The 23,239-nt window shown below is 39.9% G+C and overlaps 1 protein-coding gene and 1 long non-coding RNA gene across 15 annotated transcripts in view; one reads left to right on the top strand and one right to left on the bottom strand.

The window, feature by feature from the left end:
• The window catches only part of MAGI1 (membrane associated guanylate kinase, WW and PDZ domain containing 1), a 615,875-nt gene that overhangs the window by 262,098 nt on the left and 330,538 nt on the right, over window positions 1–23,239 (top strand). The gene's annotated exons all lie outside the window — the stretch shown is intronic.
• Window positions 3,782–12,760, bottom strand: LOC112834084 (uncharacterized). The gene is made up of 4 exons (XR_003210782.2): window positions 12,467–12,760; window positions 9,715–10,677; window positions 7,931–8,024; window positions 3,782–5,630 (listed from the first exon to the last, which is right to left on the bottom strand). It is a non-coding gene; the product is annotated as an uncharacterized lncRNA (long non-coding RNA).

The following is a 23,239-nucleotide window of genomic DNA, read 5'->3' as shown; positions in this document are numbered from 1 at the left end:
TTTAAAAATATCAGTGTGATTCCTGAAAATTCATTGTCTGGGAGTTTTCGTTGATGGAGAATTTTAGGTAAGAGTAATGACTTTGGAGGTAAAGATAGGGGGTTTGCTTGCAGCTTGGGTGATGTGACCTTGATTGGGCCATCTTATCTCTGTGGGCTTTATGAAATCTGACTGTGGGGTTAAGAGGAGCAGCCTCACAAAGACATCCTGAGGTCATCATGCCTATAAAAATGCCTGGCACATTCTAAACACGGAATCAATGGTGGCAGTTCTCATTGTTAAACTGTTTGCATTAAAATGTCTAGTTTCTTTTGTTGAAGTGAGAATTAGTAGAGGAGAGATATTTAATTGTGGAGCTTCTGTGGTTGCCATGTGTTACCTTTTTAATTTAATTAATTAATTAATTAGACTTTAGGAGGCTGTTGATAATAATCACCATTGATTTGCTGTTCTGGGGATTGGGGGTTGCGTTTTTACACCAGCTCGGGAAGTTTCCCCGGGTTGGAATCATCTTTAACAAGAGCTGTGGATAACCACATTGTGTGCTCTCTGAGCATCAGTTGAGTCTTCAGATTGCCCTTGACCCTTTGGCAGCATTACCAATGACTGTCATTCATAATGTGCACACAATATAGCAAGTCCATGGAACCCCACTGACCCTATCCTTCTTATTGGCCTCTGTGCTGCTTCTTACTGTCTTATATAACTTTAGGCACCACTTCAAATATTTATATTTTCTATGAACCTCCTGTCCTTAAAAAAAATTTCTTAATGGATTTTATCTACCTCTAAAATGAGAGGCTAAGGGGCACCTGGGTGGCTCAGTCGGATAAGTGTCTGCCTTCGGCTCAGGTCATGATCCCAGGGTCCTGGGATCGAGGCCCGCATGGGGCTCCCTGCTCAGCGGGAAGCCTGCTTCTCCCTCTCCCACTCCCCCTGCTGATGTTCCCTCTCTCGCTGTCTCTCTCCGTCAAATAAATAAAATCTTAAAAAAAAATAAATTAAAAAAAATGTAAAAAAAATGAGAGGCTAAAACAATACATAAATTCTGCTTCCGTTTGCCTATTATTAGAACACTTGCAGACAGCAATCGATAGACAATTTTAAACAAAGCAGTCTGCATTCATTCATTTTCAAGGAAAAAATGAAATGCTAAGAATATAGCACAATTCCATGGGGATCTGAGGAGATCTTTGGAGGTTAAATGACATCCATGGGTCTTTGAATTTAACTTTGTATCTCCTTCAGGAATAACTTATTAATAAATAATCAATAAAGATTTGGCCAGGGTTTCAAGTAAATTATAAGCACAGGGATATACATTTTTTAATATAGAGAGAACTCTCATGGGAATTGCAACAATCAGTAGAATAATTTTAGGATTTGTTCTCTCTCGCTCTCTCAGTCTCTTTGCTCGTTCTCTCTTGCTCTGTTGTTCTTTTTCTCTCTCAGTTTCTCTCTTTTCTGGAGCTGTAAATCCAGATATGATACTCAGTTTAGCCCCTGGTAATCTCTAATAAATGCATAAAAATATTCAAAGGGATTGGATCCTTTTATTAGATTTTAGGAACTCTGCTTCCTTCAGGAATTTTCAAAGGTCAGATATTTGAGTTGGGAATAGTCACTAAGGAGTTTTTAATGCTGCTGAAATAGAGATTTGACTAATGATCACAAAGGTTATATAGATAAGACAGTGTGTTTAACCTACAAATGAAAAGGAGTTGGCATCTTGCCAGCTCTTCCTCATTTACTGGGTCTGTTCTATATCCTTTGGTCTGTCAGCCATGGAGAAAATGGACTGAGCGTATGTTCTTATGTTTGAAAAAGATAGATGGATATAAGGAAGAAGGGCCATGATGCCAATAGGAAGAGTCAAAGAATTTAAATTAGACCCAAGTTGGGGGAAAAAGTGACGGTGGGAATCAAGGCTGGAGGTTCTGTGTTTAACCAGACCTGCACTGCTCTTTCCTGGGAGAGGATTCATAACAGCAATAGTGATATGTCTTCTGCAAACATGAAGGCTGTTCCGTTGTCTCTGTTTCCTCCTTGGGAGTGTCCATCTGAGTATCTGTCTTCTGAGTTTTTGGACTGAGTCAGCAGGGGAAGAAATAGCCCAGACTATTGGAGTGATTTATTTATACTTTAATCTGCCATGTAAAGCCACTTTGTTTCAAAATTAAGATGAAACACCCAAAGAAGGGACTGGCTGAAGATTTAAGCAGTCTTCAAATTACCACATCTGCTACATCTGTCCCTATTAACCAGATGGTTTTTTGATAGGATGAATCTCATTGTAGGAGAGTTGGATGAATTTTCCTTCTCTGTTCCCCACCCCCCCTTTTGTTTGCAGGTGCCATCAACAGATGATCTCATAGCAGAGATGTCTGCTGTGGTGGGCTAAATCCAATCTATTGTCATGATTTCCTTTTCCCAATAAAGTGTTTTGAAGTATTTGAAACATCTAATATAAGATTTTTCATAAAACTATTTTTGGGCTTTTCTTTAAAAAAAAAAATCAGTTGATTTTGCAACCTTGCTCCATCCCACATAATCACCAAGAACTAAGTAGCTCCTCACCCCTTTCATGGGTGTGAGATCTCCATTATGCCACAGTCCTCACCATTCCCTAATGCCTTATACTAACCTAGCTAATTTCTCTCATTGTTTCTAATCAATGAATTTGAAAATCACTGAGTTATTGTTTTTTAAACTTAAGAGACACTTTATTTTAGAGAGCGTATTGTCTAACGCCTTCAGCTATTGGACATGTAGGCTCCAGAAAGTAGACCAGAGCTGGGAGGATGGAGTCATGGGTTAATTATACTTAATTGTGATGTATAGTCTGTGGCAAGATTTTTGCATGGTCTTTTTTTTTTTTTTAATGATAGTCAAAATGTGGAAACCTAAGTATCTAAAAGAGTTCTGAATGTTATGGGGGCACCTGGGTGGCTCAGTTAGTTAAGCATCTGCCTTCAGCTCAGGTCATGATCCCAGGTCCTGGGATCAAGCCCCACATTGGGCTCCCTGCTTAGCAGGGAGCCTTCTTCTCCCTCTCTCACTCCCCTCCCCCTGCTTGTTCTCTCTTTCTCTCTCTCATGAATAAATAAAAATATTTTTAAAAAAGAGTTTTGAATGTTATATGCAAGAAATCCTCATTTTAAATCAATTTCACATCCTTGTTTTCTAAGTCAATGGAAATATGTGAAGAAGCGGGCGATGATACGGAAGTTTAGCCTCCTCCTTTTTTCTTTTCCTGCCGTAAGATTGAGTTCCTCTAGAGGGCAACAGAGAGCAGCTTGATGTTAGAGTCTGGGTCCTAACCAGGATGCTGGTTAGGAAAAATTTAAAAACCTTTTCTTGTCCCTGATTTCTCACAGGCAAATCCTCGAGTATAGGGGGATCTTTAGGGATGGAAGTTGTATCCTCTGCTGGGCATTGTTTATTAGTCTCCCTGGGAATCCATCAAATAAGAAGTGTGTGTGTACAAAGTATTTGCAGGTTTTTGTGTCTTTTAAAACAAGAGTAACCAAATATGGCCTGCTTGTGTGTTTTGTTTGGCTGCCAAAACCCACTAGTCCATAATCCTAACCTAGAGATACTGAAAAGAGAGGCAAGAGCTTTTCCTCTCTCGGTTCTGTTGTCTCTTTTAGGTTTGTGGCTTCTTCTTTTGGCTAGGAATTCATTTAATTCCTTACCAGGTTAGCAAGAACTAATTTGTTTAATTGATTTACATGGTTATTTCCTACTGGGAAGCAATGTAATTTAAAGGGGAAAGATTTTCACAAGACCCCTAATAGAATTGGTTAATTGTGACTTTTATTAAAGATTTTATTTATTTATTTATTTATTTATGAGAGAAGGAGAAAGAGAGCTGGCATGCAAATGGGGGTGGGGAGGACCAGAGGGAGATAGACAAACAGACTCCACGCAGAGCACCAGACCTGGCTCCGTCCCAACCACCCTGAGATCATGACCTGAGCTGAAACCAAGAGTTGGATGCTCAACCGACTGAGTGCCCCTAATTGTGACATTTTATTATCACCTTAACATTATATTTGAACCCCAAATAATCACTGCCAGCAATATTGCATTTGGCAGTTTCTAAAATTTGGAGGCTCATTCTGCCCTGAGCTTGTAAACTTAGCAAGAATGGAGATTACACCTTATGTAACAGGTTTGCCTACTGTCAACATTTAACGTTCATCTGGGTGTCAGTTCTTGGTTCCTGGGCATCAGTATGCACGGTTTGCTTATTGGCTGTGTTTTAAGAAGTGCCATTTACTATTTAAAGCACTAAAAATTGCCAATTTATGCATGATAATGTAAATTTCTTTATATGCTTCTAGAATTCAATTTTAGCCAGACTGCAGGCAAATGTTAAGGTTGGCTGTGTGATGGTGTTTTTAGCTATAACATGGAAATTACTTGTATGTGTATCTGACTTGGCAAACAAACATCCTCATACTTTCTTTGGAGCAGCCACACTCTGAGGACAAATTTCTCTCATGAGAATATTTGTAAGTTTTATCTTTTTTTTTTTATATACTGCTCATTATATCATTGGAGTGTGTGTTGTACATTTAAAATGGACATTTAAATCACCTTCCAGGGAAACTGGATGAAATACCCCATTACATTGTCGTTTCCTTTTGAATTATCCAATCACTGAATTTTGGGGCTGGAAGATAATTCCAGAGGTGACTTGATTCATCTTGCTTCCTTTCAGTGGATATGCTAAAACTTGGTATGGAAATGACCACCTTTCTCATTAAAAACGAAGACCAGGGGCACCTAGGTGGCTCAGTTGGTTAAGCATCTGCCATTGACTTAGGTTCATAATCCCAGGGTCCTGGGATCTAGTCCCGCATTGGGCTCCCTGCTCAGTTTGGAGTCTGCTTCTCTCTCTCTCCCTCTGCCCCTGCTCATGTGCTCTCTCTCTCATTCACTCTCTCTCTCAAATAAATAAAATCTTTTTAAAAAAATAAATAGAAATGAAGACCAAACAATCCAACGAGCATAGTTAGACAATCCCACCCATTCTGTTCTCCAGCTCTGACAACGCTTCAGCTTCCCACAATGTTCAGGCTTTAGAAGAAACATAAGATATGCCATTGCTTTTCTTTTTTAATGTTTAGTTGTTTCTTCATAGATGCTTCCATTCTGTGAGCCTGTACCAGCAGCTGTCTCCCCTGTTCTTACTAACAGAACCCTGATTTTGTGTTTAGTCCACACAATTACTTGACCTCGGGCAAAGCAGGCCTGTCCAGAGTCATGCTTGATGAAAATTGTGATTGGTCTCAGCTGGTCTGGTCAGCCCATTCTGTCTCAGCACTGACTGGTCTAGAGTTGTGTATGTGAGCCAACTCTGGCCAATGAGGAATTATTAGAAGTGGGAGAGATTCCCTTCCTGAATAAAATGACAAGACACCCATGAAGATAAATCCTTTTGCCTCTGTCTTGCTTCCTGCTTCGAGTGAGGATATGTTGCTTGGAAGTACAGCCGCCATCTTGTAACAGTGAGGTGACAGTCTTGAAAACATGCTGAGGACAGTGAAATAGAAGAAAGCTGTATCTTTGACAGCATTGTTGAATGGCTGAATGAACCTCGGGGACCACCTCCCTCCAGATTTCTAGGAGAAAAATAAACCAGTAATTATTTAAGCCTCCGCTACTCCAGGATTCTCTTATTTGCAGCCAAAAGCATTCCTAACTGATAAACCACCTAAAAGGCAAATTATGTAATGGAGATGTTCATCAATTCAACCAGATGAAAAGGCAGCAGTATATTTTGTCTCAATCTGCTCTTTTGTAAATATTATTTCCTTTGGCCTAGAATGAAAGACAGATGTTGAGAAATGTAATTAGATTCTTGGTATACGTGGCCAAGTTTTAATTTTTAATTGAACACGAGGCCCCAAAGTGTTTGGCAACAGAAAGAAAATAATCCAGCATTTCTTATTTAATTAAGTCCTACTGTACTACCGTATAGCCAAAGATCAGAGCTAGCAGGATTACATTACATGGTGATTTTAGTGTTGCTGTCTCTTGTTGCTAACTGCTTGTCTTCAAATCTAGTCCAGTCTGCTGCTTAGACTGTGGTACTGTATTTACAGTAGATGCTTTGGAGCTTATCCCAGGAGACTCTGGTATGGCTGGATTCTTGGAGCAGATGAAAAGGTCAGGAGGTAGAGTTCACTTTCGTTAGTGATGGGAGCCTCAAAGAGGAGTTCCAGGGAGGGCACTCACAGGTTGGCTCAAGGAATTTGGCCTTGCTGGACAGTTGCTTTGTTCCAATAAAGCAGAATTAGCAATAGCTCCTCTCTGAGTTAGATTCAGCATCATTTCTAAACCTGAATGGCTGGAGGTAAATCTGTTTATAAATTCAGAGAAAACCAAATCTATAAGTGACTGAAGAAAATATGTCCATTTCATATTATCTGTTGTGTATAGTGTTATACCCAGAATGTTAAGGTACACGGATTTCATGTGAGTGTAGCCCACCTCAAACTTTTATACTAACTATATTATAAGGTTAGCTGGAATTACTGAAAACTTTCACCTAGGAAGTATTTTTTAATAACTACATTTATTTACTAATATATAGGTGCATTTAACCTCAAAATAGGCTAAAAATGTAGTGGAGATCTCTAGCTGGCCTACTGTAATGAGTAGATAAGCAACTTGTAATTAGTGTGCTGGTTCTGTATAAATATATTTCTATTTAGTTTGTTTCCTTCAGATTGAATACTGCCCACCCCCTTTGTTCATTAATTGCTAATTGTAGAACAGATTTTTTTTTTTTTAAAGTGGGTAAAGTGGGATATAGATTCAGATTACCCAGGTCCAAATTTTTACAAAATCTGATTTAATAGGGTCAGAATTAATCAGGTTTTATTGTATGTCATTTCCTTTTAATCTCAAGAGTTATTAAACATGGTAAGTTGTCATTTTGTGTGGAGATGTCATGTGGATATTGATTAAGAATCAAGGTAAAGCCTTACTCTTTAAAAAAATAATTGGCTTCAATACACACTTGAGTTCTACCAGAGGAATATGCTTATGTAGTTAAAAAGTTTTATCCTCAAGTGTTTTTTTTTCTTTAAGTTTCAAAGGAGGTCATTAAGAATAATGGTGCCCTAAACAAAATAATATTGAAGCAAATGTGTTTTTTCTTTGCATCATTTCTTTGGGATGACTGTAACTCTTTTGACAGTTCTGTTTGAACGGTAAAAGTGTTATTTGTGCGACAGAACATCTGTTGGTTCCTTAGCTTGGTGAACATCAGGTCTGACTCATTCCTTCAGCATTTGGAATTTTGGACCCTGAGGTTTGAGGAAGTAACTACCATGTTTAGGTGTGAACTTCTCCTTCTTCTACTTCTTTGGTCTTTTCTTTAGTCTTCAGGGTTTTCCACAGAGGAGCGCCCCTTTTTAACAACAGAAATCATGTCTTGGCGTTTTCCTGCTAAAAGCCGCTGAGGCGTTTCCCTTCGGTGAACACCCACATTCCTTACCATGGGCTCCATGGTCCATGTGATCTATTCCCTCCTGGGTCTGCAGACTCATCCTTTGCCACCATCTCTCTCTCAAAAGGCCCTTTAGCTGCTACAGTTCTGTGTCATGTGCCACGACCACTCCACCCCAACTCACTGCTGTCTCAGAGCATTTGTACCTGTCATTTGCCTGGTGAGGAGATCTCTTTTCCCAGGTCTTTCCTCGTCTGACTTCTTCTTATAGTCCCAGACTCAGCTCCTTTGTCACCAACTAAGAGTAACCGCCCCTCCCCCCCAAGTCTTTGTCACATGGACATTGACACAGTTGACATACAACACTTAAAAGCATAACATAATTTCACTTCTGAACTTGCTTTTTATATCAATATTGCTTTTATCTGTCTCTCTTTGAGAAGATGGAAGTTTGATGTTGCCTACCTTGTTCATCTGTCTTGTCTGTCTCTGTAGGGGGAACTGGATTCCTCAGTGCCTAGAGCACGTGGTAGGCACTCATAAGTCTTCTTGAATGAAACTGAATGAAAGGAAATACACAGTGTACAAATATACCTGGACTATTTTAGAAGTCAAATGACAGAATTAATTCAGGTCATCCAAATATGTTATTATTCCCTTCTCCTAGGTTCCATTCAGTCCATTTTATCCTAAAGCACCTACCTTATTGGGAGTTCCATCTGGAAAAAATGAATTCTAAATTTATTTTTTAAAATTAATTCAGACTTGGGGCACCTGGGTGGCTCAGTTGGTTAAGTGTCCAACTCTTGATTTCGGCTCAGGTCATGATCTCAGTATTATGAGATAAAACCCTGTGTCAGGCTCTGCTCAGTGTAAAATCTGTAAAATCTCTCTTGTTCTTCCTCTGCCCCTCCCCCTGCCCGCACTCTCTCTTTAAATAAATAAATAAAATTAAAAAAGTGAAAATCAGATGCAACTCAAATGCCTAGTGAAGCCCCTTCATTAGGTGACAGAAAAATGCTTAAAGCAGCCTTTCCAAACTGTGTTTTATGCATTCTTAATCCTGATGAAACTCCATGAAAGTGAGTGTGTTGTCAAATATGTGGAAATACAGCAGTATCATATTCCTTTAGCATATTCCATGAACATATTAAAAAACTTTTTGAGGTGGAGAAATCTCTTATTTGTCTCACTATTGCTATACTTAAAGGCCACAGACTCTCTTCCATCCCCCTGTGTTTTGTTTTCATCCAAACTCCTGTGAACATTTTGTGGAACTCTATCCATTTGTCTCCCATCTTTTCCATGTCATGGCTGAAATAGACAATGGTGATATTTGCATGGCCCTTTGAAGGGAATTTAGAGCCCTGACAAGATGCACATAGGCTAAGACCATCCTGGGTAACAGCTGCCCAAGTCCCCACCCAGGGCCCTGTGGGCCAATGGCATCAGTCTGTCTAGGATCCCTGGTTGAGAAGCTGTGCTTTATAGCCCATATATGGATGGTGGTCTAGAGAATTATGGTTTCCTTTCAGATCAGTGTGTATAGAAGATTATAATTCTCTCTGGCTCTTTGCAAGATATCATCTGTGAACGGGGAATGGCATTATTCAGAGATTTCTGGGCTTTTTGAATGTGGCAGAAACTTGGTGCACTGACAACAAAACATGGCAGTGTATGACTGCTTTGTGGCATGATTATCAAAGATTGGTAGAGTTTCTAAATACTTCCCAACAGTAGGAAAATGTATATTGCAATAGTTAACCAATGTCAGAGACTCAGCGTTTTTTCCAGACTGAATGGCTAGCATCCCAGACACTGAATAGTCTATTCTCCGAGACTCCCATTTCAGCATAATTTAGTTCAAAAGTAAGGTTTCTCATTGTGAAATATTAAGCCAGGGTGTTTTATATAAAAAGGATTGAATTATTTTATTCTCCAGGTGGCATAGTTTAAATAAGATGGAAGTGTAAATCTAATCAACTATGAGACTATGTCTATTTTATACTATGTAGCTTCTTTTAAAAAGACTGATTTATATGCAGCAGTAATTCACTTAATCTCAACAAGTTTTTGCATAACTTTATATTCCTCTACTATACTCTCTTTGCCAGGAATATGTTCATATAAATCACTTTTCCCCTGCTAAACTGGCTTCAGAAAGTATTTGAAAAGCAACTAGACTAGTAACCCTTTGAATAAGTTTATCTTTTCCTTTTCTTTCCTTTTTTTATTGCTAATTAAATTACCTTGAGTCAAGTTTTCTGAGAGGTTGAGTTTCCACATTTTTCCTGTGATGCACAGACTTTTTTTAGTGTCAGAGCATCCAGCTCCAGAGAGTCTCAGAATCCTCCAGATCTTTTGTCTGTGATCATTGGCTAAGACTGTACTGCTTCCATTTTTTCAGTTGGCAGGAAGGAAGTGTGCTGCCAGTCATTCCAGGATCTGGGCAGAACGTGAAGGAGGAGATTCACTAATTCCTGGTTTTCAGCCTGCTCAGCTTGGTCTCACTGAAGTCCCTTTTATTTCTTCCTTCTGGGGAGGATCAGAAAGCTAGCCCATGTGTTTGCTTTCCAGCCTTAATTTTTGAATAGCTGATGGAAGTGTAAATCTATTTATTGTGCTGTGATCTGCAAAGATTTGGTAGAGCTTCTAAACCCACTTCCTAACTGTGGGAAAATGTATACCAGCTTTTGCATAGTTCACAGTGGAGTGTATCTGATGACTGTCATTCTGCCTTCTGTTGGGAAGAGACAGATGTAACAAGATACATGGTGCACTCATGCACTGTAGGGTGCACTCACTTACAACAGCTAGCATTTGAGGTAGGTGTTGTTACTCAAGTTTTCAGATGGAGATGCTGGGGACAAAGAGATGAAGTGGTCCCCTTAAATTTACACCATGATAGAATCAGGATTCAAAGCCAGGCATTTTGTTTTCAGAGTCTGCACACTTAACTATTGCACTACCCTGTCTCCATTGAATGACCTGATGTTAACCAGAAGGGATAAAGAATCAAACTGTGTTGCATAGGAATCTTATTTGGAGTTCTTCAAAGCAGATTGAAAAGTTGAATTTTTTTGACCCGGGTCCTCAGTCCTGTGACCTTAAAATAAAGTATGGAGGGGCACCTGGCTTGCTCAGTTGGTAGAGCATGCGATTCTTGATCTTGGGGTCTTGAGCTCAAGCCCCACATTATATATAGAGCTTACCTAAAAAAAAATGAATTAATTAAAACAAAATATAGTGAATCCTTTAAAAAAAATAAAGAATGGAGATTTTGGCTGTGTTTTTCGTAAGTGCTATGTGTTTCATAGTGATCATTCCTTCATTTATTTAACAAATATTTATTGAGCACCTAGTATATGCCCGGCATTATCCTAGGTAATGGAGATTCAGCAAAGAACAAGACAGGGAAAAAAACCATTCCTCTCATGTGGCATACATTCTACTGGGCAGTCCTGATTGATCTTCTGAGCCAGGTATGCAACAAAATTTGTTACCCAAAGACTTGGCCATTATGGCCATACTCAGGTAATTCAGAACCATTGGAGTCCTGTGCCTGAAGGACTTTGTTCTGGATGCCTGATGGATAACTTGAGCAAGTCATTCTGGCCAGAACCTGAGAGATGAGACAGAATCACTCAGACATCTCCAGTGTGGTGGCGATTTTTGTTGCTATGGTAACCACCTCTCTTAGCATCCCTTTCCACCACTACATCATAATTTTGACAGGACAGTGTGAGTGAGTTTATGTACAAACACATGTGCTTTTATAAAGCCTGGTTGGGGTGGAAGAAGGCTCTAGTACATCCATTGTCTTTTCAAAGATACACAGCATCCGGGCTAATTAAACCTGTTCCTGCAGGCTTCTCATTGTTGATGCTTCCCTTGGCGTATCAAATTACTGTGTTTGAAATAACGGTGTGTCTGCAAAGATGGGATTTTTATAATATATACATTCACAGATACATCTAACAAATTCTCACTTTTTCTAATCCCGAAACATGCTAATTTTCCACCCAAAATTCACTGACATTCACAGTGCATCTCAGTGAAGATGAAATCCTTGAGGTTCTAATGAGGCCCTCCTCCGTGATTAGGATTTCATTGCTCTCACTTTAGCATAAGTTCTTCACCAAAACTGTGATTATGATGTGCAGCTCACATGTCAAAATTACTAATTTTGTCATTCTCTTGTTGTCGTTGTTGTTAGCTTCCCAACATTAATGAGAAAGCACTGCTTAAAGAGGAGGTATGTGTTGCAGAGCTAGGGATCCCAGTATTTATTACCTTTGATGGCTGAAGTTGCTATGATCTACAGAATCCAGTCCCCTTCATGAGAAACACTGTGATCAGGGAAAAGGGAGAATAATTTTGGGAGAATAATTTTGAAGAGTGTAAAGGGGTCCAGAAACTTTAAGAAGAGTCAGACGTGCCAAGATTGGACCCCTGCTGTTTCTGCCATCTGGAGATTCTGAGCTTTCCTTTGAAGCCACCTTGGGGTGGGGGAGTGTCAGGTGCTAGCCATTCTGCGTGAAAGGTCCAGTATTAAAGCTCTTGGTGATGTAGCTTTTTTCCCTTCATACCCACCCACCCACACTCACACGGTTTCTCTCTTTGTTGTATCTGTAGTGCTATCGGGGAGTTCACTATTAACAGACTCTGCCCTGAATTGTCCCTCCTCTCAGTCCGTCTAGGTGTTGCTGAGCACTGGTCACTAGTCTAGACTCTGAGGTTGTTTTTCCCTTGGTGTCCTTCCTGCCCTCCCCATCTGACCAGTGACCACATTCCAGGCAACATCATCCCTTTAGGGATGTCTTACCATCATTGTGCCTGCTCAGAGATCTTTGAGTTCTAAACTCTCTTTTATAACCAACCCCCGCTTTACAGCAGTGGATACCTACTTCCTGCATCTGTAAAGTCAGTGGTACAATTCAAGTGTTAACCTCCCCACCCAACAAGTATCCAATTCTAGAAACAAGTGGCTTGGAAACTTACATGGTGATGTTCCTGTTCCTTTCCAGAAAGGTGACCATCTGGAGGGCCGAAGTGTGTTTGCTCCTGTGACACTTGCTAACATTTAGTAAGAATTTCTTGAGGCTTTTTCATGTCATGCTAACATTTTGGAATTTAGATAAAGTCTAGTCTTTATTATCAAAGAGTTTAGCATCCAGGTAGAAAGAAGATCGGTCCAAGGTGGTTCGTTGCGTTCATCAGCTCCACAATTGTTTGCAAGAGCTGTCATGTTCAATAGGTCGTTGAACCCTTAAAAACAAAACAAAACAAAACAAGAACCCCAGAAGAGACTAGGTAGGGTGGACACTGCAGAGTACACCGGGGTGAGAATACCTGTACCACAACTTGCTAAATTCAGTTTCCTAATCTGCAAAATGAGGATGCTCTACTTCCTTCTCTAGATCATTGCACAAACTGGTTGACTTAGTTCTCAACCTGTGGAAAGTACTTTCATTATGCATTAAACTGTAGAGTCCTATGGAAGGAGCACCTGACTATGAGTGGGGAGATTGGGGGAGGGGGTGAAGGGCAGTCAAAAAAGGCTTCATTGTGGAGGGCAGGAGCTTTAAGGGCAGAGTGAGATGGTTTCACTGAGGGCGTTTCAGGAAGAAGAAACAGCATGAGCAGAAGCCCAGAGTTGAGAAACACTATGGCCAGTTGGAAATTACAAGTTGTTCATTAGGCTTTCAGTATGGGCTTTATTTTCCCTCAAGCCTCTTCAGTAATTTCCAAGTCTTTTGTAAGCCCCCTTCCTTTAAACACAATAACGAAAAACAAACAAACAAAAGCAAGAAATTCACCGAGCAAGTGTACATGGATGTTCCTTGCTACATTGTTTAGTATAGTATAGCATAAATAAGACGCTGAATCATTTGGGGTTCATTAATATGCTTTTCTCTTTTATATTTGTGTGTGTGTGTGTGTGTGTGTCCACCTTCCCTGTCACCCAGAGACAACCATTTGCCTCAGGAGATTAAGATTCTTGAAGCAGGAGGCGCCTGGGTGGCTCAGTCGTTAAGCATCTGCCTTCAGCTCAGGTCATGATCCCAGGGTCCTGGGATCGAGCCCCGCATCAGGCTCCCCGCTCCGCGGGAAGCCTGCTTCTCCCTCTCCCACTCCCCCTGCTTGTGTTCCTGCTCTCGCTGTCTCTCTCTCTCTGTCAGATAGATAGATAGATAGATAGATAAAATCTTTAAAAAAAAAAGATTCTTGAAGCAGGAAGGAAAAATCAGTGTTCAACTTTTTGTCTACCAAATAAGATTTTCTAAATCCCGTAAGCCTCCATTAGCATATCAAGAACTAGGTCCATTGGGCCTGAGTGCCAGGTTTAATATAACTAGGGTGACCACACTTATCAGCTTGCCTGGGACAGTTCCAGTTCATGTCCATTGTCCTGGCCTAATTATTCTCTCTCAAATGCGTTCTGGTTTGGATGATAAATTATAGGGAAGGTCATTCTCTGCCACAGAGAAGATGGAGTAAGATGAGCCCAGCCGTTCAGGCCTAGCGGAGTGTGGGAAAGGAGAAGAAGATGGCGGGGTCGGGGGGGGGGAGTCAGTCAGTGTACCTATGTGTGTTACCCTTTCTCCAAGTCAGAATTCCAAAGCTTGTGTATTTGGGGTGCTAGCAGACGTCTTGGCTAACAGCAGCAGGGCTTTTTGGCCTCACAATCCCTGAAGCCCTGGGAAGGCTATAATACAGGTTGCCCCATGCAAGACAGGTTGGCAGTATCATAAGAATAGCAGTACACTGGGCTCAGGCAGAGAGAGAGGCCGAGAGATCCTGTCAATCTGAGCTTCTTGGGCTCCCATCTACTAAGAAAGGAAAGTTGTGACATGTTCCTTGGGGGGATAAATAAGGTTCTGAGTAGAGGACCAGCCTCCTTATTATGGGGGATGCCTTAGTGAGCATGAGGTATCATCCTAGAGGGGGTTCCAGGCCAGCTAGGCCAAGACAGTGGTTGGTTGGAGGCTAGGACCAAGGCCCAGATGGTTCATCAAAATTTGAAAGCGTTCAGGCAGGAACGACTTGAGAAAGGAGAGTACAGGGCTCAGTCTGAGCTTGGAGAGCCGAGAGCATAGTCACCCAGGGCCAACTTCAGTCAGTGTCCAGTGCCCGTGGCACACTGAGTCAGCTGGTAGACAAGGTGCTTCCCAGCATGGGGCAGAGGACCCAGTGGCCAGCACAGGTCCCCATTCCCCAGGGCCAGGGGACTGTGTGCCCATCCTCTCAGGGAGGAAAAGGGAGGGATGGAGTTTGCATTCTCATGAGGGAGATGGATTCTTTCCCTGAAGATGTATTTGTTGTGCACTCACCCTGTGCCAGGTCTCCTGCTCTGCATACTGGGGGTACAGCAGTGAGTGAAAGTGGCAGAAATCCCCGCCTCCATGGAGCTCACATTCTGATGGCTTTCCCCAAGGACTACACTGAGACTGGAAACATTCAACTACTGTTGGCAATACATTAATACTACTCAGCCACAGGTGGGGAGGAGAACTCTTCAGGTCAGCTGAATAAACTATAGAAAGTTAGGAAGCTGAATAGTAGCATTTGAAAATTTGATGCTACAATTATAAAATTAGCAAAAACCTACATATTTAAGAATAAGGGACTGAGTAGGTAAATTATGGTACATCTTTAATAAAATACTATGTATTAACAATGATGTCATAGATGAATATTAATTGGTATAGAATGGTGTTCATGATGGGTAGTGTAAGTTGTATGGAGCAAGTTATAAAACAGCATATAATGGTCCATTGATTGTTAAAATATTTAATATGTACACTTAAATGTAGTACACTCTCTGTTTTATAAAAACAGAGTTATAGGTAGTAAGTCCATATAATGTGCATGTATTTTATATATGCATATACGTGTACCTCTGTGGGTACACAGTTAGAACTAATCTACAGCAATATGTTTATACTGGTTATCTTTATGTAAATAGACTGCTGTTTATAGAATTCTTTGTATTTGTTTCTTCTGGTGTTTTTCCTCTGAATATATAGTATTTTGGCTTAAAAGTTATTTTTCAAATGATTTTTAGAAAATCATTTTCAGTCTCTAGCAATTTAGTGATTTGCTCTATGACCTTGTCTTTGTAGGGTTGTGTGCTCCTTGGTGGATATTCTGAAAGGCAGCATGTAGGGTGGAGTGAGGAGCAGAGAAAGGGCAGGGAGAAGGAATTAAAATATCTCTTAGTGGTTTTTGGGAGAAGGAAGGAAGGCGGAACAAAGAAAGAAAGGAAAAATACTGTGTCCTGGTTTGAAAGAAGAGATGCAGATTTGTAAAGGATGCCTGGCAATATCTGACTTGGAAAACTTGAATACAAACATGACAAATATATTGTTTCTGAGAGATGGATATGAAAAAAGAGGATTTTATTCATCTTACTTTTTATGTTGTCCTCCTTAGTGTTATTTCAGTTTCTGGGATCATCTGTCATGTTTGTCTGTGAAACCTACAGCAATTTGACTACAGTATGTGCTCAGAAACCTACATCATCCTTGATCACAGGTCACTTTGACTCTTTCTACCACAGTTTTGGAAATGTGAAGAAATATGAAGGCATGGCACATGACTAGTGCTTAACCAAAGTGCACTGCCTCCCCTTTGCTGAGAAAGTGTAATGAGAGAAGTAGATGTAAAAAGATAAAGCAAAGACTCAACAGTCCAGGGCTTGGATTGGGGCATTGAGGTCATTTCTCTTTCTTCTGTCTATTGATATGACTGATCAAAGATTGGTTCTAGAAACATGTACCACGAAGAGAATTGCATCAGCTTCTCACAGTAATCCTTTTTTTTTATCATCTTAGGAAGCTTTCTTTTGGAGCCAGCCACAATGCTTCCAGAAATTCTGTAGAGCTTACTTCTACTGTTACAGAAATAAGTGCCTGGTCATAGCATTCTTAGAAAGACTTTGTGTAGACCAAACTCATGTCATATTAACCTCAGACAGCAGAACCTATCAGTTGTATGTCATTGTGATCTCTTGAAAAGCACCTTGAATAAAGAGTTAGAATCATAGCATCGGAGGTATGGAGACCTGTGTATGGAAGATGGTTGTTATTTTAAGTATTCATAAAACCCTCTATAATAACTCATTGTTCTTTTAGTTAGTCTACTGCAATAGCAGACACTTAAAAAAAAAAATCTTTCTTACCTTGTTTCCTTTTGGTAACCACCCTCTGCAGTTAGATTATGGTTTGTGTAGAGCTGGAGCTGATTCAGCTCCTTCGGCTTGGGGGGGGTGGTGGTCATGTGATCAAACCTGGCCAATCAGGCTAGTGCTCCATCCTCAGATCGACTATGATTAGTTTAGGAGTCAGGGAGTGATATTAGCTGAGTCAGTCAGAATTAATCCAAGGACTTTTGCCAGATCTATTAAAGAAGGGATTTCTGAGATTGAAAATTATAGGCTTGAAGCTCTTTGCAACCATGCTGCTCCTGTGTAGGGGTCTTACCTGGGAATAAAGCCAAGCCAGGCCAAGATATAAAGACAAAAGGTGTTCAAGACAGAGAACTATTGACATTTTGGGATGAATAATTCTTTGTTGTAGGGGCCTGTCATGTATTGTAGGATGTTTAGCAGCCTCTACTTAGTAGATGCCAGTAGCACCATCCCCAGCCACCCAGCTGTAATAACCAGACAAATTTCTAGGTATTACCAATGTCCTCTGAGGGACAACATTGTTTCCAGCTGAGAACTAGATTTGAAGCCAACTGTGACTTTTTAATTATTTGTACTGCATTAGTTTTCTATTGCTACTATCTATATGACATGTTTCTGTTGTCATGTCTTTATGAAAGGAAAAGTTTTCTTCTTTTAAGGATTCATGTGAGTACCACATTCAAAAATACATTAAAAAGACCATCCACCACAATCAAATGTATTTATTCCCCAGACACAAGGATGATTCAGTAGTTGCAAATCAATTGCCGTGATACATCAAACAAAACGAAGGATAAGAATCTTATGATCATCTCAATAGATGCAGAAAAAGCATTTGACAAAATTCAGCATCGTTCATGATAAAAACTCCCAGTGATGTGGGTTTAGAGGGAACAGACTTCGACCTAATAAAGGCTCTATATGAAAAACCCACAGCTAGCATCATCCTCAGTGATGAAAAACTGAGAGCTTTTCCTCTAACATCAGGAACAGGACAACGGTGTCTACTCTCATCACTTTTATTCAACATAGTGCTAAAATTCCCAGCCATAGCAATCAGACAAGGAAAAGAAGTAAGAGGCATCCATATTGGTAAGGAAGACATTAAACTGTCACTTTTTGCAGATGACATGATCCTCTACAAAGAAAACCATGAAGACTTCATCAAAAAACTGTTAGAAGTAATGAATTCAGTAAAGTTGCAGGGTACAAAATTAATACCCAGAAATCGATAGCATTTTATACTAATAATAAAGCAAGAGAAGGAAAAATTAAGAAAACAATTTCATTTACAATTGCACCAAAAATAATAAAATACCTAGGAATAGACTTAGCCAAGGAGGTGAAAGACCTGTACTCTGAAAACTATAAAACATTAATGAAAGAAATTGAAGATCACTCAAACAAATGGAAAGATACTCCATGATCATGGATTGGAGGAATTAACATTGTTAAAATGTCCATAGTACCCAATGCAATCTATAGATTCAGGGCAATCTCTATCAATATACCAACAGCATTTTTCACAGAAGTAGAACAAATAGTACTAAAATTTGTATGAAACCACAAAAGACCCCAAATAAACCCATGCTCTGTGGTCAATTAGTCTATGACAAAGGAAGCAAGAAATGCAATGGGGGAAAAGACAGTCTCTTTAACAAATGGTTTTGGGAAAACTAGGGAACTACATGCGAAAAGAATGAAAGTGGACCACTTTTCAACACCATGAATAAAAATAAACTCAAAATGGATTAAGGACCTAAATGTGAGACCTGAAACCATCTAGAAGAGAACATAGGCTATAATTACTGTGACCTCAGTTGTAGAGGCATATTTCTAGTTATATCTCCCAGGTCAAGGAAAATAAAAGCAAAATTAAACTGTTGGGACTACTTCAAAATGAAAAGTTTTTGCATGGCAAAGGAAACCATCAACAAAACAAAAAGGCAACCTGCTGAATGGAAGAAAATATTTGCAAATGATATATCCAATAAGGGGTTAATATCCAAAATATATGAAGAAATTATATAATTCAACACCCCCAAACCCAAACAATTTGATTAAAAAATGGGTAGAGGATCCAATCTAGACATTTTCTCAAAGAAGACATACAGATGACTAAGAGACACATAAAAAATGCTCAACCTCACTAATCATCGGGGAAATACAAATCAAAACCACAATGAGATACCACCTCACACCTGTCAGAATGGTTAAAATAAAAAAGAAGTAATAAGTTTTGGCAAGGATGTGGAGAAAAAAGAATCCTTGTGTACTGTAGATGGGAAAGAAATGGGTACAGCCATTGTGAAAAACCATGTGGAATTTTTTGTCAAAAAATTAATAATAGTAATGCCACATGATCCAGTAATTTCACTGCAGTGTATTTACTCAAAATGAAAACACTAGTTCGAAAAGATATATGCACCCCTATGTTTATTGCAGCATTATTTACAGTAGCCAAGATAAGGAAGTAACTCAAGTGTCCATCAATAGATGAATGGGTCAGGAAGATAGAGAGAGAGAGAGAGAGAGAGAGAGAGAGAGAGAGTGTGTGTGTGAGAGAGAGAGAGATGGAATATTATGTGGCCGTAAAAAAATGAGACCTTGCCATTTGCAACAACATGGGTGAACCTTAGAAGGTATTATGCTAAGTGAAATAAGTCAGACAGAGAAAGACAAATATGTATGATTTCACTTATATGTGGAATCTAAAAAACAAAACAAATGAAGAAACAGAAAGCAGAATCAGATATAACTATAACTATAGTTATATATAACTATAAATAGTGCAAACTGAGGGTTGCCAGAGGGGGAGCAAGGGGGTGGGCAAAATGGGTAAAGGGGACGGGAAATACAGACTTCAAGTTACGGAATGGGAATAAAGGGCACAGCAGAGGGAGGATGGTCGGTGATACTATAATGGTGTTTACGGTGACAGATGGTAGCTACACTGGTGAGTGTGGCAGAGCATCTAGAGAAGCTGAATCACTATGTTGTACACCTGAAAGTAATGTAATATTGTGTGTCGTTGGAATATAATTGTATACTAAAAAAAAAAAATCCATGTGATTAGATTGGCCCCTCAAAGTAAGCAGGAATGACCTCTCCATCGCAAGGTCCTTCATTTAACCACATCTGTAAAATTCCTTTTGCCTTCTAAGGTGACATAGGCACCATTGTGGGGAGCAGGACATGGACATCTTTGGGGAGGCCATTATTCTGCTTACCACGTTCACTGATTAATTTCTGTCTTGCTCAAACTAGTGTGACTTGACTTTCAGTTATTGCAACCAAAAGTTATCAGTAAAATGTTTGAGACTTGGTATGCAAAACCTCTTTCTAAATCACGCTATGGTTAATAGGATCCTTTTTTTTAAATTTTAATTTTCAATTTTTTTTTTTTATTAAACTCCTGTGCCCCAACACAAAGCCTGATACATAGTGGGCCCTCCTTGTGGACTCAAGGCATGTAGGTTTATCCTTTCCATTTGTCTTGGGTCCCATGAAGAAGAGTTATTAGAAACTCTACCCCATGAATTGTGAAGCAGGGCTCTGGGAAAGAGAATGCAGAGCAGAGAAGTAAACATTCCCTGCAAAGAGAAGCAATTAAGTGATTTTAAAGAGCTGGGGATTTCAGAGTCAGGTAGCAAGGAAGGAATTGCAGCTCCCCACTGTTCCTACCACTCTGTGAAATAAGATAGTCTGTCTTTGTGTTGGCCTAATTGCCGTGCTCTCCCTTCCCTTTGTTTTTTGTGCCTTGCACATTGAGGTAAGTGACTGATAAATCAATCCTGGGTAGAGAAGAATTTATTATTTTTATTTTCCCTCTCAGAGCAGTTTCTCAAGATACAATATATTATGTTCTTAGCCTTGTGTATTCTGGAGTCTGTGGGTTTTCTAACTGGGAGATTACACAAATCTCTTTGGGATTACAATTCTCTGGCCTGTAGCATCTCTGGCAGTCCCTATTGAAGCCTTCTGTGTCCTAAGAGACTTTCCCACTTTTGCAGGCTGGTCCTGCATCTGATGGAGTACGTCACCCCTGGGAAGACAGTGCCTGATACATCAGCCCCAAAGATGAGGACCGGAGCATGCTTTTCATTTAAAACAATCCCAAGGAGCACAAATGGTTTAGTTTAGAAAATGCCCTCTTGGAATCCATTTTTTATTTTGTTGTTTTGAGAGGCCTTAGAGAAGAGAGAGACTTCAGTCTCACATCCCTTTAATTGTCACACAGAACTTTTGAACATTCTAACAAACTGCTTCTAGCACCTCTGGTTGTTCAAAGGATGTCTCCCCTGATGTGGGAACTGTCCTGGCTTTAGTTGACTAAATTTATAAATCCAGACCGCAATGAATTCTACAACCTAAACTCTTCCTGCTTTTTTACTTAAGCTACCCCAAATCTTGGTTATAAAACAGTGTTTTCCTATAATGAGTGTACATAAATCTTTCATTGATGCGATTATCCTTGATGTGAAATAATTCCACAGCATGGCTAGTGCCTGGGTGAAGTGATAAATCTGCTTCCTTTCCCCCAAGTGATTTCTTGTTTTGAACAAATAAGATGGTGTGTCTGAAACTGTGGTTTGTATGTGTACGCATGTCTTTGTACCTGCTGTTTCAGTCCCTGCAATGTGCACATGACTCCTAGGAGTAAGTGATAATGAGGAAGGAAGGCCATGTTGCTTTTTTGCATTTAATAGGAAATAGACAAATGCTGGTTCAGTCGGAATTTCCAAACTCCCAGCAGTATACTTAATTAAAAATGCATTACAAATTCTGAGCGTTTGCCATATATATATAACAAGAGTTAGCAAATTCAACTTACATCTTGGCTCTTAAAAAAAAAAAAAGGCGTAGAGAGAAGGAAGAAAATGCTCTAAGGGGACAAGATAACCTTAATGACCCTGCAAAAATTGTAACTGCTTTGCCCGTGCATCTTTTACTTTTACTTGGGTTATAGAAGATTGCTATACATCATTTTTACCATCTGATAAAAGTGGTATGCCCTTGACAGAATGCCTTTTTGCAAAGCATTGCTGATTAAAACTTACATGAGATCATGTTTCTTCCTAGATAGGTCTCCATTTTGAGAGCAAATCTATATACTATACAATATTTGCAAGTCAGCCACCTTCTTTGCTTTTATGGTCCTCTGATTGTCTCTTTCTCTCTCTCTTTTTTTTTCATCTTACACCTTTGTCACCATCCTTTGTCTTGTGTGCTGATTTTAAAGGTTTGTTGCCCCTCCTCTTTCTGATGTTCTGGGAGAAAAAATATGTGTAATAGTTCTCCAGTGATGAGGAACAAAAGAAACTGTCAGGCTCAGTGGTAGTGTTCTACAGAAATTTGGGATGATTTGGATTGGTGTGTTGTGTTGTGTTGTGTTGTGTTGTGTTGTGTGTCTACATGAGTGTGTTTCATGTTACCTGAGAACTGTCATCCAAAGAAACTACTGTTGTCAAGGGTGAAGTGACTGATCATTGACTCACCTGGACTGAACAAAGTTAAAGGTCACCAGAGATTCTTGAGGGACACTGTCAGGATCTGGGATTTTACCCTTCTTACAAGCTAACACATTGGCCTGTGACCATTTTGTGTGTGCTGGCAAAAATCATGTGAATCTTGGGTCGGGGGTAAAGGACTTACAGCACGGCTTGCAGCATAAGCATTATGTTTGTGTCAGTTCTCTAAGGTCCCCAAATCCCAAGGGGTCAATTTCAAGGGGCCCATGTGGATACTCTGCATACTGGCGTTCCATCGAAGTCAAGGAACCCTGAGCTTGGGGAACCTGCCTGTTTTATGGTAAACCTCTTTGCCCTGGAGAGAGACATGATATTAACCCTCCAGATTGCTCCCTGCAAACACAACCCTGAGTGATGGCTGGGGGAAAGAGTGGGCAGGGCTTAGCATGATTTATAAGGCCAAGCGGGGCTCAGGGCCCATGGTGGATTGCACTCCCAAGAATCACCCAGTATACTTTCCTAGATGATATTAATAGTAACACTGGCTGCCATTTACTGAACATCCCTGCATGCCAAGCATGATACACATGCTTTGCATGGGTTAATATGCAACAAGCCAGTGTAGTAGCATGCCTGTTTCCGGATAGAGAACCTAAGAAGACTTAAAAAATGTAAACAAACTTGCCTGATTTGACCAGTGCCCTAAAGAAAGACTCTATTTTGTTTGCTCTCTCTTTTTTAAAAGTTTTTATTTAAATTCCAGTTAGTTAACATACACTGTAATATTAGTTTCAGGTGCACGATATAGTAGTTCAACACTTCCATACATCACCAGGTGCTCCTTAGGACAAGTGCACTCCTTCATCCCCATCACCGATGTTAGCCATCCCCCGCCCACCTCCCGTCTGCTAACCATCAGTTCTCTATCATTAATAGTCGGCTTCTTGGGTTTGCCCCCCACCCTTTTGAGACTCTACTTTTTTTTCTGTTTTAGCCCCACATGTGTCATCGTGTCTCCTTCATGGCTTTTATAACAATGTCATTTTATTTAAATGTTTTTTCCTGTGTCTCCACCACTAGAATGAAAGCTCTTTTTTTTTTTTTTTTTTT

The sequence above is a fragment of the Callorhinus ursinus genome, unplaced genomic scaffold, assembly GCF_003265705.2.
Source record: "Callorhinus ursinus isolate GAN/ISIS: 27379988/994484 unplaced genomic scaffold, GSC_fseal_2.0 scaffold15, whole genome shotgun sequence".
Taxonomy (NCBI): Eukaryota; Metazoa; Chordata; class Mammalia; order Carnivora; family Otariidae; genus Callorhinus; species Callorhinus ursinus.
The sequence above is the reverse complement of the archived record's forward strand: the minus strand, read 5'-3'. Positions and strand labels throughout refer to the sequence as shown.